This window comes from Aedes albopictus, chromosome 2, assembly GCF_035046485.1.
Source record: "Aedes albopictus strain Foshan chromosome 2, AalbF5, whole genome shotgun sequence".
Classification (NCBI taxonomy): Eukaryota; Metazoa; Arthropoda; class Insecta; order Diptera; family Culicidae; genus Aedes; species Aedes albopictus.
In genome coordinates, this window is record NC_085137.1 from 198215331 (window position 1) to 198232407 (window position 17077).

Consider the following 17077-nt stretch of genomic DNA (forward strand, 5'->3'; position numbering starts at 1 on the left):
AGCTGAATACTGTATTTTTTGATCATTTGAAATGATTTCTTAAGTCAGAGTGATGAACCTCATGTTATTTTTGTGAGACAAAGCGAATAATTTTATATAATAAGTTTAATAACATATTTAGTAACGAGTTTGATATCATAGCAAATTCTGCTCTCCGATTATTATCAATAACATATTAATATCAAAATTTGTTATCGAAATATTTTCCGCATTCACTGTTATTAAGTTGTTATTGACTCTAACAAAACAAGTTATTGAAATGGTTTTCCAGGAACATTTTTTTGTTATGGAATTTGTTATTTTGCCGCTTATGACAGACAAGTTCATAACACAATATGTTATGGTAATAACTTAAAAATAATCGATTTTATTATTCAGTTATTTTGCCAAAATAACACAGTTTCTTATGCTGTTGTTATGCCCTTCTGCTCGAAATGTTTTAAAGAAGGAAAATTTTTTGAATTGAATATCAGCAGTTTCAGCGCCAAAAAACTATTTTAGCAATGATACTAGAAAGAACAACCTATATTTAAAAGAAGGAAACATTCATGGGTAAAATATCAGTAGATTCAGCATCAATAACCTATCTTCGTGCCTGTCACACGATACACACATGCAAAATGGTCAGAGGAAGCTCTCAGTTAATAACTGTGGAAGTGTTCATAGAACACTAAGCTGAGAAGCTATCTTTGTCTCAGTGGGGACGTAACGGCAAGAAGAAGACCCAATGACCATTCGGCCTGATGACCATTCGGCCTAATGACCATTCGGCCTAATGACCATTCGGCCTAATGACCTTCGGCCGAATGGCTTTCGGCCTAATGACCTTCGGCCGAATGGCCTGACACCATCTCTCCATACACGCGGTCGAACCGATTCCGTTACATATAGCCAACGGTGCTCTCTGCTGCATCCGTTAATGGCTGTTTTGATCTTACTTCAGCAGTCCTCTAAAGGGAGCGTCCATGACGTTATCAATGACGTTATTTTTATTTTTTATGGAAAGGGGGATGGCTTTCTCAGTCTTTGATTCAAGAACGATGTTTATCTACATTCCCGACGTTTCGGCATAGGGATATGGCCTTTTTCAAGGGTCGCTGAAAACATGTATTTTAACATTTATCATTTAACATTGAACATTTAACATATAAACATTGATAAAAACTCACTAGTGTCTACCGTCTATCGTTTTTGTAGTTTTTGCATATAGAATGCTCTTCTGGGTTGCTTTTCATGTACTGTGTAGTAGAAAATGTGGGGTACAATTTGATTGTTTTATGGGAATTTTACCTAACTTACTACGTGTTGTTATTTTAGATTTTTAATTTTTGTATTATACACTGTGCACTGGTAACGACTGTTTTAAAAGAATGGTGGAAATTTTTCTTTAGGGGAGGTATTGGTCATTTTAGGGTGCGTTCTCAGTTTTGTGGAAGATGATTTTGAATCGTTTGTTCTGTTGACATTTGTTCTATGGTAGTGGTGGTGTGTCGTTTCCGACTAGAGACGAACCAGCCAAGGGCTGAAAGTCTCTCTAATAAAGACAAATCAATCAATCAATCGTTTCCGACTATTGGACTTTTTAATAGAGTGTAGAAGTCCAGCATACGTCGTGCTTAGACCATCGACATCGGTACGGTGGTTAACTGTGTTGGATCTACTGGCAATATGACACATTTCTAGCATGGGTAATTTTGCAGTTCTGTTTGTTCTATCTAGGATTTTTGGTTGTGTTGTGTTGAACACCGAGTCTCTCCAATATAGAAGCCTTCTTTTCAACGCACATCTCAGCCCCACAATCGCCAGCCTACTGAAAAACGATTTTCCTCAAGTAAGAATAGCCTACAAAACACTAAAAAAACACAAAAACGATATTAAGACGGTGAAAGACCCTCTCCCCATACTTGACCAGCATAATGTAATCTACAGTCTAAGCTGTGAAAACTGTCAACAAACCTACATTGGGATGACTAGAAACCAATTAAAAACACGTATGAACGGACACAGAAGCAATATACACGAATACACAAAACATATCCAAAACAACAAGACACAAACAGATGAAGAGATGATCAGATTAGGAGAAAAAACAGCAGTGATGAAACACATTATCGATGTCGATGGTCTAAGCACGATGTATGCTGGACTTCTACACTCTATTAAAAAGTCCAATAGTCGGAAACGACACACCACCACTACCATAGAACAAATGTCAACAGAACAAACGGTTCAAAATCATCTTCCACAAAACTGAGAACGCACCCTAAAATGACCAATACCTCCCCTAAAGCAAAATTTTCACCATTCTTTTAAAACAGTCGTTACCAGTGCACAGTGTATAATACAAAAATTAAAAATCTAAAATAACAACACGTAGTAAGTTAGGTAAAATTCCCATAAAACAATCAAATTGTATCCCACATTTTCTACTACACAGTACATGAAAAGCAACCCAAAAGAGCATTCTATATGCAAAAACTACAAAAACGATAGACGGTAGACACTAGTGAGTTTTGTGAGTTTTTATCAATGTTTATATGTTAAATGTTCAATGTTAAATGTTCAATGATAAATGTTAAAATACATGATTTCAGCGACCCTTGAAAAAGGCCAAATCTCTAGGCCGAAACCTCGGGAATGTAGATAAAAATCGTTCTTGAATCAAAGACTGAGAAAGCCATCCCCCTTTCCATAAAGTTCCCAGTCGTAAAATCCAATATTTATTTTTTATTTTTTAGCAATTTCTTACACCCCCCCCCTCCCCCTCGCAGCATTTCATCACGAATTCGAAAACCCACTTTCTAAATGGGGTAGCTTGATAAACAACCCCCTCCCTTACCAAAATGTTCATGTCGAAAAGCAAAAAAAGCTTAGTTTTACTTCAATTTTTTAACTGATATTACCAATGGCAAGAAAACATAGGTATCACTTTCAATCGATTTCTTTAGACCTCTTCTATTCATTCATCTAGCTTGAGTACCACACAGCACTCCTCGCTCTCAACTTCGTGCGTAATCGTCAACTCTTCCAAGTCATTATCTTTGCATTGCCGACTGCCAGGTTCTGATCGCCGACCTCAAAACCATTGGTGCAACCAGTGAAGATTATCACCAAAGCTTACCACCCACCAGTTGGTGGAAAGAGCTTTCGAAGATGTTATTTTACTCACTAGTCTGTTCAAAATATCAAATTGGATTCATTTGAAAAGAGTATCACCTTGACATTTGGAGTACCCTGCAGGAGTTTCTTCTGAAATTCTCACAGAAATTCATTCTGGAATTCCCCAAGGAGTTTTTCATTTGATTCCCATTTTTGAGAATCCCTCCAGCACTTCTATTGGCAGATCCCTGTTGCCAGCTCACACCAACTTCGTATCAACCTTGGATCTATACGCACACCATCAGAAAGATCGATAGTTACTCATAGGCCTCAGGTATCATAGCTGTCGAACCGTAAGTAAACAGATAACATAAGGAATTAATACCGCATGCTTCGCTAAGAATTTTTGCCATGATTTAAACAAACATTTACAGTTAATTTGTAGTTTTATTGATTATTGTATTGCCTGATATCCTTCGAACAGCTTAAACAATTAGGTAATTATAAGTGAACTAAATGTTTTGATAATATTCCATAATAATTATTACTTTGCTCGTGCGATAGGTGATCTAATGTAAATATCCACTATAACCTGAAAAACTTAATAATTGCAGATTGTTCTAAAACGGTAAAAAAAAAATTGAATTCCTCCTAAATTAAGAAAAATTAAAAAACTAAAAGCTAACGACCACAACGAGGCTACACCAGGCGAACATTCAAGGAGCTAAAACGTAAGTTCAAAGTTATTATAAGCTGCATATATCTATGTTACAATGAATAACTAAAATGTAAAATTAAACTACATATCAAGTGAATTTACTGTGCATTATGAAGCACTAACTTCTATTATATATTATTACTGTTTCCCATTAGGAAAATTATAACTATCCGCTCCAACAACACTCAGCTATTGTGTTTTATTACGGTGGTTGTATTTACGGAATCCTGCTCCCTCGAACTCGTTCCCTTTAGGATTCCATTTGATATTCCTTCTTGGGTTCCATCGGAGGTTCCTCCGAAAATACCTTCCGGAGTTCCTGCTACGTTTCCTCCAAAAGTTCCTTTTGAGCTTTCTCCTGGAGTTTTTTTCTAACGTTGTTCTTGGAGTTAATTGATGGATTCCTTCAAGAGTTCTTGAAGGTTTTTTATCCTCTTTTTTTACCAGAAGTTTCTTTGGTGATCTCTCCAAGGATCTCAACCGGAATTTCTTTTTAGATTCCATCAGATCTGCTTTGAGGGTTTCCTAAAGAAGTTTCTTCTGGAATTCTTCCAGGAGTTCTTTTTAAGATTCCTTCAGGAATTCCTTCCTGGATTCTTCTAGGAGTTTCTTTTGGGAATCCTCGAGGAGTTCCTTCTGGGATTTATTCGGGATTTTTTTTGGACACCTCCAGGAAATTCTTCAAGCATACCTCCATTCACTTCTACAAGGGTTCTTTCAGGATCTCTTAGAATTCCACTAGGAATCCCTTCACAGGTTCCTCCCATAGTGCCTTCTGGAATTCCACCAGGATTTTCTTTCTTAGATTTCACCAGGAGTGCTATTTGTATATCTTCCGGGATCCCCCAAAAGTTATTTTCTGATTTCCTTCAGAATTTCCTTCCAAGATTCCTTCAAAAATGTCTAGCGTGTTTTCTTCAAAACTTGAACCAGGATTTCTCCAGAAGTTCCTTCTAGGACTCTACAAATAGCTCCTCCTGAGATTTTTCTAGGAGTTTATTACAGAGGAACTCCTCAAGGGGTTTCTTTTTGAATTTCTCCAGGTGTTCCTTTAGGACTCTATCAATAGCGCCTCCTGCGATTCTTCCAGGAGTTTATTATAGAGTTTTTATAGAGGAACTCCTCACGCGGGATTTCTCTATGATTTCCTTTCAAGATTCCTCCAGGAGTTCCTTGTGCAATTTCTCTGGAAGTTCCTTCAGGAATTCCTTATGAGAATGGCTTTAGAAGATTTTGTTTTCTGGGGTTCCCAGAAGGAATTGGTGTGAAAATATTATCATTCTCCTTTTACAAACTATTTGAAAAATTTCTCACAAAATTGCTGGATGAACTTCTTCAGAAACTATTGCAAGAATTTTTCATGGAAGCCCTGTGGAAATTAAATAAGAAACTCCTTTAATAATGTCATAGGGAATCCATAAAAAAATCCTCGAAGAATCTTTAATTAATAACGAAATACTTTTTACAATAGGCTTAGTAGAAAGCTAAGAATCATATCACAAACCCCTACCCCCTTATCGTCACAAAATCACAAACATATGTTATATGTGTCACAAGAATATGTCGGGTAGAAATGACATAAAATAACAAGGTATAAATAGGATTAATTCAGAAAGTCTCGGAAATGGAAACCAGTAGAACCTTAAAGAACAACCGTGTAATCGCATCCTATCCAGCACATCATTGGAATCGTCATAATCATCTGCAATCACACAAAACTGAATCGTATCCATAAAATCGTTTATAATGAGTAATTATCGTAAAAAATCCATTCTTGCCTCCGTCTGGACCTTCTGGAACACGAGTGTATTCAAATTAAAACAGAAAACGAATGGACGCCGCTCTATTCTGAACCCCAGACCAGAACTGATCCCCAATCTGGATGGATCGGATGGACCCTTTCCAATCATGGACCACAAATCCACTGTGTGACTGGCCGGCGCACAAAGCCCAGCTCATCATCGGCTGTTGTCGGTTGATTGTTTGTTACGCTCGCACATATATGCATATTATACGGTTTCGAGGATCTACGGCAGCTCAGTCATACCCAGAAGACGGCCAGTTGCGGAGGAGAAAGACCATTCGGCTCGGAGCCCCTAGGCCATATAGTCAATTCAGGAGCACAGCAGGAGTTCTCAAACGATTTTCACCCATTATAATGATACGATGCGCTGTTTATATTTCATTATATGGCATGTCCGCGGGACCTCTCTCTTTGCTGCTCCTGCCGCTGCCACCGAACAGAACCCGACAAGGCGAGACGCACTCAAAGTGGTCCGTTTGGACATGGAAATGATATAAATAAAAACAGGTCGCAACAACGACGACGAGTGGAGAATATGGCATTGAGGTAGAAAATTTGAAGAAAAATATTCTTGCCCCTGGATCAGCCGAGGATGGCACGGCCGCGCAGCTGGACGAGGGTCTGTTTGGGGGCGCAGCAGCAGCCCAAACCGAATGGATGTCTGTATATCACATTAAATGCCCGGGTCCCAGAAGGTGGATGAGTTATGACGAAATTTGCCCTAGGGCTATCGAAGTGTTTTCGGAGGGCAGATTTATGGCAGTTTGGTGGACGTGTGATCACCGCATATGGGAGTCTAAGCAAGGGCAATGCGGACGCTTATGGGTTTCTTCTTCGAGGGGCAGCATGAGCGCTTTGCAGATGGGAGATGCAATTTAATGAATAGTTGAGCTCAGAGGAGGCAAAATCAACCACCGTGGATGGGAGCTAAGTTCGAGTGTCATTTGGTGAAGATTGCTCCAGGCATATATAGAATTGCTAGCCATACTGGTGTCTAGGATATACAATACAGGCATGTATTGATTTCTTCTGATGTTTGAATATTAACTGCTACTAATTACATTCAGTTTGGATAACGAAGTCGATCCCAAGCGGTAAAAGGAGGGGTGTTGATATTAACTTTTAAAAGTAGAAGAGTAAATTTTGAACTTCACAACTTGTACACTTCAAGTGAACTACCAAAGTTTTAATCCTGATAAATACCATGTGAGAACTGGTTTTCCGCAAGACAGCACATTGATGCCAAAATTCATTAATTTACGACACAGGCATCTTCGTTAATGCACGGAGTTTACGTGTTTTTTGAAATTGCTGAAAAAGTATCTGGCTCTTTGGCCGAATGACATTTAAACGAATAATGATCAAATATTCAGAGGGGCAGACAAACTGATCATAACAGTTATTTGTTCAACATCACATTTGAGACAAGCCATAATCAACAATAGTACGCCACAATACTCGGTTTGTGGCTGCCGCTCTCCATCCTCGATCGCGCCCAATGCTCGCCAAGTCACGCTCCACCTGATCCGCCCATCGTGCTCTCTGCGCTTTACGCCTTCTTGTGCCAAACGGATTGCTAGCAAACACCAGCTTTACAGGGTTGTTATCCCGCATTTTTGCAACATGCCCTGCATGTTGTCCTTAGCACGCGTCGCTCGAAAACTCCGAGTGCTTGCAGGTCCTCCTCGAGTATGGTCGTGACCGTAGAGGACCACCGACCTTATTAGCGTTTCTTCTGGAGCCCAAGTAGGCCCGACTTCCGCTGATGATGCGCCTTCCAATTTCACGGCTCATGTTGTTGTCAGCCGTCAGTAAGGATCCGAGGTAGTCGAATTTCTCCACCACCTCGAAAGTATACCCATCTATCGTAACATTACTACCCAGACGGATCCGGTCGTGTTCGGTTCCGCCTACCAGCATGCACTTTGTTTTGAGGCATTCACCACCAGTCCGACCTTTACTGATTCGCGTTTGTACAGCTCTGCCACCGTTCCAAATGTTCTGGCATAATTCTGGATAGTTCACCCGAAACCCTTACGCAGTTTTGCACACCGTCCATCGTTGCTTTAATCAGTCTAGTCAGCTTCCCAGGAAAGCCGTTTTCGTCCATGATTCTCCATAGCTCTGCGCGGTCGATACTGTCGTATGCCGCTTTGAAATCGATGAACAGGTGATGCGTTGGGACTTGGTATTCACGGCATTTCTGGAGGATTTGCGGTACGGTAAAGATCTGGTCCGATGTCGACCGGCCGTCGATGAATCCAGCTTGATAATTTCCCACGAGCTCATTCGTTTTAGGTGACAGACGACAGAAGATGATCTGGTATAGCACTTTGTAGACAGAATTCAAAATAGTGATCGCCCTGACGTTCTCACATTCCAAATGGTCGCCTTTCTTGTGAATGGGGCAAATTACCCCTTCCTTCCACTCCTTCGGTAGCTGTTAGGATTCCCAGATCCTGTCCTGACCATCAACCGGTGCAGACAGGTGCCCACCTTTTATGGGCCCATCTTGATGAAATCAGCTGTGATACCATCCTTCCAAGCCGCTTTGTTGTTTTTGAGCTGGTGCACGGCATCCTTAACTTCCCTCCGCGTGAGAGTTGGTTCATTTCCGTCCTCCGCTGCACTGGCGTCGTCGTTTCCTCCGTTGCCGTGGGCTCCCGTGCCTATATTCTCCACGTCATTCAGGTGCTGATCGAAGTGCTGCTTCCACCTTTCGATCACCTCACGTTCGTCGGTCAAGAAGCCTCCGTCTTTATCCATGCATATTTCGGCTCGCAGCACGAAGCCATTGCGGGATGCGTTGAGCTTCTGGCAGAACTTCCGTGTTTCTTAGGAATGGCACAGCAGTTCCATTTCTTCGCACTACACTTCTTCCAGGCAACGCTTCTTCTCCTGAAAGAGACGGGTCTGCTGGTTCCGCTCGGCTTGTAACGTTCCGCGTTTTGTCGGGTCCCTTGCAGCAGCATTACCGCCCGCGCTGCGTTCTTCTCCCCCAAAACTGTTCAGCATTCTTCGTCGAACCATTCTTTCCGTCGATTCCGTCCCACGTACCCGATGATGCTCGCGGCTGCGTCATTGATGGCTGCTTTCAATGTACTCCAGCATTCCTCTAGAGGGGCCTCATCGAGCTCGCCCTCGTCTGGCAACGCGGCCTCGAGATGCTGCGCGTATGCTGAGGCGACATCCGGTTGTTTTAGTCACTCTAGGCTGTACCGTTGCGTTCGCCGGTACCGTACATTGTTGATGACGGAAAGTTTTGGGCGCAGCTTGACTATCACCAGATAGTTGGTCGGAGTCCATGTAGGCGCTACGATAGGTCTTGACGTCGATGATGTCGGAGAAGTGCCGTTCGTCAATCAGAATGTGGTCGATTTGAGATTCCGTCTGCTGTAGTGATCTCCAGGTATAACGATAAGGGAGGCTGTGTTGGAAAAAGGTGCTACGTATGGCCATGTTTCTGGAGGCGGCAAAATCAATGAGTCGTAGGCCGTTTTCGTACGTCTGCTGGTGGGCGCTGAACTTCCAATCGTTGGTCTGAATTCCTCTTCCTAGCCTACCCGAGCGTTTAAAACTGCTATGATTAGCTTGACGTCGTGGCATGGGCAGCGGTCAAATTAAAGAATCGGCCCTTGATCCTCAACCTGCACATTCTTTCGTCGATCGTCCACCAACCGATCACACGCCTCTGCATTTCGACCATCACGATAAAAGCTGTTCCCAGCTAACGTGTGTTGCCGCAGCTCTGGTAGATGGTATGATTACCTCTAAACGTTCGCACCATGGATCCTGTCCAACACACCTCCTGCAGCGCCACGATGCCGAATCCGCGGTCCTTCAGTAGATCGGCGAGTATGCGGGTGCTCCAAATGAAGGTGGGAGATCGGCAGTTCCACGTATCGAGTTTCTAATCGCAAGTCTTTTTTGTTGGTTGTTGCCGTTGGTCTCGATTCGTATGATTCTGTTGATGATTTTCCGTTACAATGGTTTTTTTTTTACGGCTGGCTCGTAGGGCCGTACACCACCCCTACTTTCCAGAGGACGATCGTGCACAGTTGAGCTTAAAGTCCTTCCCTCCCAAGTAACACACTTGTCTCAGAAGAGTCACGATGGCGCAGGTTTTTGTTGCGCAGAATTCAATGTGACTTTGTCGGGGCCCGTGGCGCAGTGGTCAACACGTTCGCTTCATAAGCGGATGGTCATGGGTTCGAACCCAGCCCCGGCACTTGCAGTTTTTCGTCAGTTGCTCTTCCCCCCGAGAACAGCTGACACCTGACCCTCTTCGGAGCATATAGCTCCAACGGACCCGGAATTTGGATATCGGCGAACCGCAACTCATAATGGACCCCCCAATTGGACTGGAAAAGGAACAGCAGCCAAACATCAGCATCATCGTGCTCATCATTCTACCGTGGACAGGGTAGAAAAGTTTGAAGCAGCACAAGGCACCAGAACGATATAGTTGAATTGGAATAGAATACATGTAGGCGCTGTACAAAGTGCAGTGTCCAATTGGAATCGCTCACGTAGTGCCCTAGTGGACAATAGAGCTGTAAATTAGGTTAAGTGAATAAGAATAAAAAAAAATTCAATGTGACTTTTAACAAATAAAAACTTACTGCAGACTAGAAGTAAATCACAATGACTTCCGCGTAACTAAAATCTGCGCCGCCGTGACTCTTCTGCGACAAGTGTGAGCCGCTCTTCCTGGAGAACAGACGCTCAGGTTTGCAGAAGCAAAGCCCCCTTCCCTGTCAGCCTACGACCAAAGTTCCCACCGGGGTTGGTTACCCGATCTTCCCTAAGGATGCTCGTAGTTTCCAGCCGGTACCACGAGGAGGTAGGGATAGGAGTTGCTGTGCAGAGGCTAGTGGATCACAATGGGATCTGAATTGCGCAGCATACCCAGCCTTTACCGTACCCTCTTATATCTTAGGATACTGATAACTTAGAGTGTTAATCTCTTCATTTTTAAAAATGATGTTTTTCTTGCCAAAGGAAGTATGTATTTTAAAAGATTTGTATCCTACGCTACTCGACAATACATAAACAATCAAACAAACTAGGTAGAAAGAAACGGTCCGGGTATTGAGAACCCCGGACCTTCTGCGTATGAATAAAAAGCCACAGGACCATCAAGCCTGTTTTTTCTAACTTCAACGTAAAAAATATGTACATATTATATTTTGCTAGATAGTCTAAGAATGTGTAACTATACACATAACTCCTAGTTTTAAGTTAATGAATGTGATACTTGAAAGCAAATTAAATTTATCGAAAAAAAAATAATGAGCTATGCCTACAGCACCATTGCACTGGTTGAATGTGTGACCAAGGACACCCCGAGGACATGTCATAAATTTCCCAAATGGAGGAAAACGTGCCTCTTGAGCCGACCTACAGATACCTGAAGGATACCTAAAGGACACCCCCGCCTTATTGTAAGCTTTAGTAAAGAATAACATATCAAGCGGCACCATATGGAATGCACCGAAGTGTTGATGCCTGCTGCAATGATGATGCGTCCGATACAGGTAGATATCCGTGAAGAAAATGATTTCTGACAGCATCGACCGCATGTGCTGAATGGATAAATATTATGATTAAGCTGCCACAACTTCCAGCTGTTAGCCTACAAAAAACCGCTCAGCAAGCCATCGCCCGCGCATCGTCAGCATGGAACTTGCTCCGAGTGATGGTGAGAGGCACAGAACCAGTCATGGAGCGCTGCTAATTAATGTCTTTATTAGAACACTACACCTTCCGAACAGAGTGCATCGATGCACTTTTTTTTTGTTTCCACACTAAATTAGTCCAGAATAAATAAAATGTGAACAACTGGAACAGCTCTCGCTGTGCAATTGAGTGGTTCATTCGATTGCCCGGTGCTTTTGATCTACTTCGCAAACTGACCCAGTCGCAGTATCCGAATCCCCATGGAACAATGCAACAATTTATGGACTTTATGACACGTTGACGTGGCTTGGAATAATAGGACCCCGAGCGACGACATTCTATCACTTTTGTTACGCTCCGATTCGAATTTATGTGAGAAATCGCACAACCTTTGACGGCGATGACGACGCATGCATTGGCCTCTGACAAACGGGCGGGGCATCGGCGAGGACTACGATGGTCACAAAGCGATGCCGACAGAGAAAAGGGATTTCCTTCGGATCTGAGAAATTGGTTTACTGGGTCGGGACAAAGAATCAGGAGCAGTTTTCATTTTGGACCACAAAAGAGCTGTGTCATTCGGGGACCGGGGTGACACCTGCTAATGCGATCAGAGGTGTGGGAAAAAAGCTACCTGGCTAACAGGTTTTTCTTTTTAATAAATTGTGTAAATTGGATGGAAAGTTTTGTTGCATGATGGTAGTTTCTTTAAAATGATGCTTCACTTTGGTGCTACATCATTGTTAGTAGAACGAATGAAACCGACATAGCCAAGAAAGATGTAATGCCGACTAGCCGTGTTCAACAGGCGACGTACGACCTTAACCAAATCCGGTCGATTTGTCTATTTTGCGGATGGCATGCATATTGCATATTATTGCAAGAACATCAGCATTAATCGTTTTCAACTATTATGCATTAAGCTTAATGAACATCCCCGTATGAATCCCAAACTCAAATAAACAAGCAATTCCCAAACCCCCCACAAATTGCCTTGCTAATAACCGTTTGGGTGGTTCACACCGAAAAAAAAATCTCATCCAAAATCTCCGGGGAACTGGCCTCCGGTCATTCTCCCACAATTAAAGCGCAATCAGCAGCCATACCCGCTGCCCATGAGTGACTGAGTGATCACTTTTCGGGCGCTTGCGCATTTATTATGTCGAATTACACAGCCTCCCAAAACGACGACGACGACGGTCGATCCCCATCAAGCCAGGGTCCCGCTAATAGGTCTAATTGAGAAAGTTTCGTAGTCGTTAGGGGTCAGGTAGGTCCACTCCCACTCTTTGAGTTGCTGGTGATGGTGGTGAAGAGGATGGTGGTTCAGCGTTGAGTTTCCATTGGATGGCAGGGGCAGCAATTAGTTGCGGGGACGATGTGACAGACGCGTGACTCTAATGGGCGGCTAGAAGAGTTGATTCTTGCTTTTTATAGGTTGAACATTTCCGCTTGTCGTTTAACGCGTGCGCCGCGACAGTCGGGACCACAAATTGACGGAACCGTGAAACGAGGTAATGTTGACTTGTGAGAATTAGATTTTTTTTTCACTACTAATAGATGTCGTTGCACTAAATCGGAGTTCGCCAGTTGGACTACCGAAGCGAAGCTCATGGCGAACTGTTTAAATGTCATGGATTTGGCAGTACTCGCGACGACTACATGTCATTTAATTTCCTCTGTTTACATACCAAAAGTTCATGTTGTTGCTGATTTTGCAGTTTCATTGTCGATCGTATGTTTTTTTACGTTTTGGAATAATAATTTTAAATATCAGCAATTAAAAAAAGCCTCACCATGGGCCTTATGTAAGTTATAAGGACAGAATTGAATTGGCATTACTCATCTTACAGAAGATGTCCAACATTATTCTTGAAACGTACGTTACCAGCACGCCGGAGCCAACACCGTGTACCATACCCTGTATGATCATTGCTTCCTGGGAATATCAAGGGAGAACTTGGCACTGATATATGGAAACGTAGAATCTACTATCCACGAATGGTGTAAGAAATTTAAGAGAGAAGAATTTTTTTCGGCGCAAGCAACGTGAGCAAATTTATAAGAAATTGGTTTGGAAATGCGATCCTGGTTAGTACAGCTCTATTGGAGTAAGCCGGGGCTCTTTTTAGATGACGCAAAATAACAATTTCAGTAGAAGTTTCATAAAACCATCAGCGTATAAAAAAAATGCCAGGCCCTGAAGAAAGTCCACTTCCTGGACCAAAACGTCGGCAAAGACTTAAAAGTAATCGATGAATGTTTGTTGACTGTCAAAGCCGAACCACTCTATTAGCACACCAACTCCAGTCGAAACCAATCCGATACAAACCATCAGCGTATCTTTAGTATGCGTGATTATCCATGAAGCGAACTTTTCTTGGAAAACGATAAAGAGAAGAGCTATACAAATTCGCGAGGTGCAAATCGTGCGATTTGTCAGAGAACTTCTTTCGATTCAGTAGGATTTATACAATCTTGTATTCCTTGGTGAAGTTAGCTTCGACAGTAGAGATATGTTACGGCGGAAAGGATATGGTGTAATCGGCCAGAAGATAATCTTTCGCGGTGAATTCTGCCGAAAAACAAGGGTGCAAATTTTTCGAATGTTGTCGCAGTTTCTCATACATACATACATTTATTTGTTCCACATCATTAAGACAAGACATAATCAACAATAGTACGCCACAATACTCGGTTTGTGGCTGCCGCTCTCCATCCTCGGTCACGCCCAATGCTCGCCAAGTCACGCTCCACCTGGTCCGCCCATCGTGCTCTCTGCGCTCCACGCCTTCTTGTGCCAACCGGATCCGTTGCAAACACCAGCTTTGCAGGGTTGTTGTCCGGCATTCTTGCAACATGCCCTGCCCACCGTATCCTTCCAGCTTTGGCCACCTTCTGAATGCTGGGTTCGCCGTAAAGTGCAGCGAGCTCGTGGTTCATCCTTCTCCGCCACACACCGTTCTCCTGCACACCGCCGAAGATCGTTCTTAGCACGCGTCGCTCGAAAACTCGGAGTGCTTGTAGGTCCTCCTCGAGCATGGTCCATGTCTCGTGCCCGTAGAGGATTACCGGTCTTATTAACGTTTTGTACATGGTGCATTTGGTGCGTGGGTGAATCTTTTTCGACCGCAGTTTCTTCTGGAGCCCGTAGTAGGCCCGACTTCCGCTGATGATGCGCCTCCGAATTTCACGGCTCACGTTGTTGTCAGCCGTCAGTAAGGATCCGAGGTAGACGAATTCCTCCACCACCTCGAAAGTATCCCCGTCTATCGTAACATTACTACCCAGACGGATCCGGTCGTGTTCGGTTCCGCCTACCAGCATGTACTTTGTTTTTGAGGCATTCACCACCAGTCCGACCTTTGCTGCTTCGCGTTTCAGGCGGGTGTACAGTTCTGCCACCGTTCCAAATGTTCTAGCGATAATGTCCATGTCGTCCGCAAAGCACACAAATTGACCGGATTTTGTGAAAATCGTTCCCCGGCTGTTGAGCCCGGCTCGTCGCATCACACCTTCCAGCGCGATGTTGAAGAGTAGACATGAGAGTCCGTCACCTTGTCGCAGTCCCCGGTGAGATACGAATGAACTGGATAGTTCACCCGAAACCCTTACGCAGTTTTGCACACCGTCCATCGTTGCTTTAATCAGTCTAGTCAGCTTCTCATTAATTCTATAACTTCTCTGAACGAACCTATTTTTTTAGGTTATGAATAAAAAAGATAAAAAGGGTTTCTCACTTTTAGGAGGATTGATCATATACTGATGTTTCCATAAATTAGGACTTATTTTGTAGTCAACTTTCATGGTCAAAACAATTTTGATCACGTTTTGGGCCATTCGCAACAGTGTGCACCGTATTGACCATTTTTCAATCCAATCGAAGTGATTTTTGGATTGACGAAAAAGGATTTACAACGACATTATCGTGAAAATTAATCTATGTCTAGATCTGTTCTAATGGAAGTATGTGAGGCTTTAAATCGCTTCAAAGATTACCCGTGCTTCAAAATTATTATGGATATTATGCCTCTCAAGGTAAGTCAAAATATGGCTATTATCTGCATCTGGCTTCTGATATAAGCGCAAAAGTCATCAATAATAACAGCGTCACCAGATTTAAAAGTATTTTATTCCATTATATGGGATTCGACAGCAAGCACACTCATTCCACCGAGCCACTCTTACTGTACATCACAAATACATTCAAAACCATCTGTCACTTCGAGAAACCCACGTGCTTTTGCTTTTGGCGGGAACATATTTTCTTTTGTTTTGCCTTGCGAGTGTCGCTGCGACTGTATGCCTTGCGAACATACGACCGCCGCCAGACTCTAATAAAAGATAAGTGCAACAATACTTCCCAGGTGGAGAATTCTTACCGGAAAAGGGTTTTGCTCAACCACCTCAAAGCATGTATTTTAACGTTTCGCAGGAGTAAAGAATATTACTGTAGACAAACTGACTTGCGACTTAAAAGCGTTTGCATCGAGCAAACCCACCTGCACCATTGTTACTTCTCTCCGATTCTTAGGTGATTCTTTATTAATGTACAAGAATAACCAATATTATTTTGAGCTGTCTTTATTTTGAAAAAATCAAATGCGAAATGTATTTTTGAAAGAAGTTGTCGAATTTTGTGATATCTACAGAACAAAAACAAAGACCTGTTCAGGTAGTTGACACCGTGGTTTTGCAGCCCGACGTTCGCTCACACATAAAACCATCCAGAGTAGATGCAATCCGTTACTCTAGCGGCAAGTTGGTGACTTAATTCCGTTTCTTCTGGGCGGGTTGCTGACTCCATAGCTTCGAAAAGTTCAGATCCCAATGCTGCCTGGCCGCCATCGCATCAACTTTTTGTGATACTCGCTGAAGAGTTGATACTGCGAGATCAAGATCAGTTTTCAGTTCATTTACCTCTCGAGCTCGAGCCCATCTACTGTTCGCCGTTTGTGAGACAACCATCCCTCTGTGAACCACCGGTTGCAATCTGGCCGCTTCCGAAACAGCTCCCTAACGAAAATATTTGGCCAACTTTAATGGTGGAGCTTTTCCGTCTTTAAAACGGTCGCGATCATGGGCTGATGCAGAATGGACAAAATTCGCCCAAAGTGGCCATGAACTGTTGTGTCCTTTCAATTCAGGGTGACATTTCCGCAGATATTCAGCCAATTCAGCATAATTTCTGGTATAGAATTTTGTTTCCACGTTAGTGGAGCAAATGTACACATGTATTTTGATGTTTTTGCCTCGCCATGTACAAAACAGCAGACAGCAGACACTGAATATGTCTTCTTCGTAGATGGATACTGCAGAGTGACATTCTGATCGACATCATCTATGATGGGCTTATCCTTGTCTGACCAACTTGCATTCCACATGCCACAAAAGTTCAGCCTATTGGACGCAGTGGCCTAATTTCCCCAACAGGGGAGGAAAAAAAAACTTGCATTCATCCCATCAGTTAAATCCGCCATATAGGGAATCGCGCCACTTGGGCGGTGGCTTCTATATTCGTCTGTTTTCCACTATAACTCAGTCAAATTTGAACCAATTGACACAACTTTTGGAATGTGGTGAGATAGGTATAGTATCTACCCGTGTACAACATTTTAAGTCAATTGGTTCAAAATTGACTGAGTTATAGAGGAAACCAGGCGAATATAGAAACCATCGCCCAAGTGGCGCGATACCCTAGATGCAAAAACTTCTTCCGGGGTGTTACCACACTACACACTACAGGCTCTTCTTTTTCATCCTGCTCATCTTCTTCT

General features: G+C 42.9%; 1 pseudogene; it reads right to left on the minus strand.

Annotated features, from left to right (window-relative positions):
* Positions 1 to 16011: 16011 nt before the first annotated feature.
* Positions 16012 to 16684, minus strand: LOC134286317 (uncharacterized; annotated as a pseudogene).
* Positions 16685 to 17077: the final 393 nt, after the last annotated feature.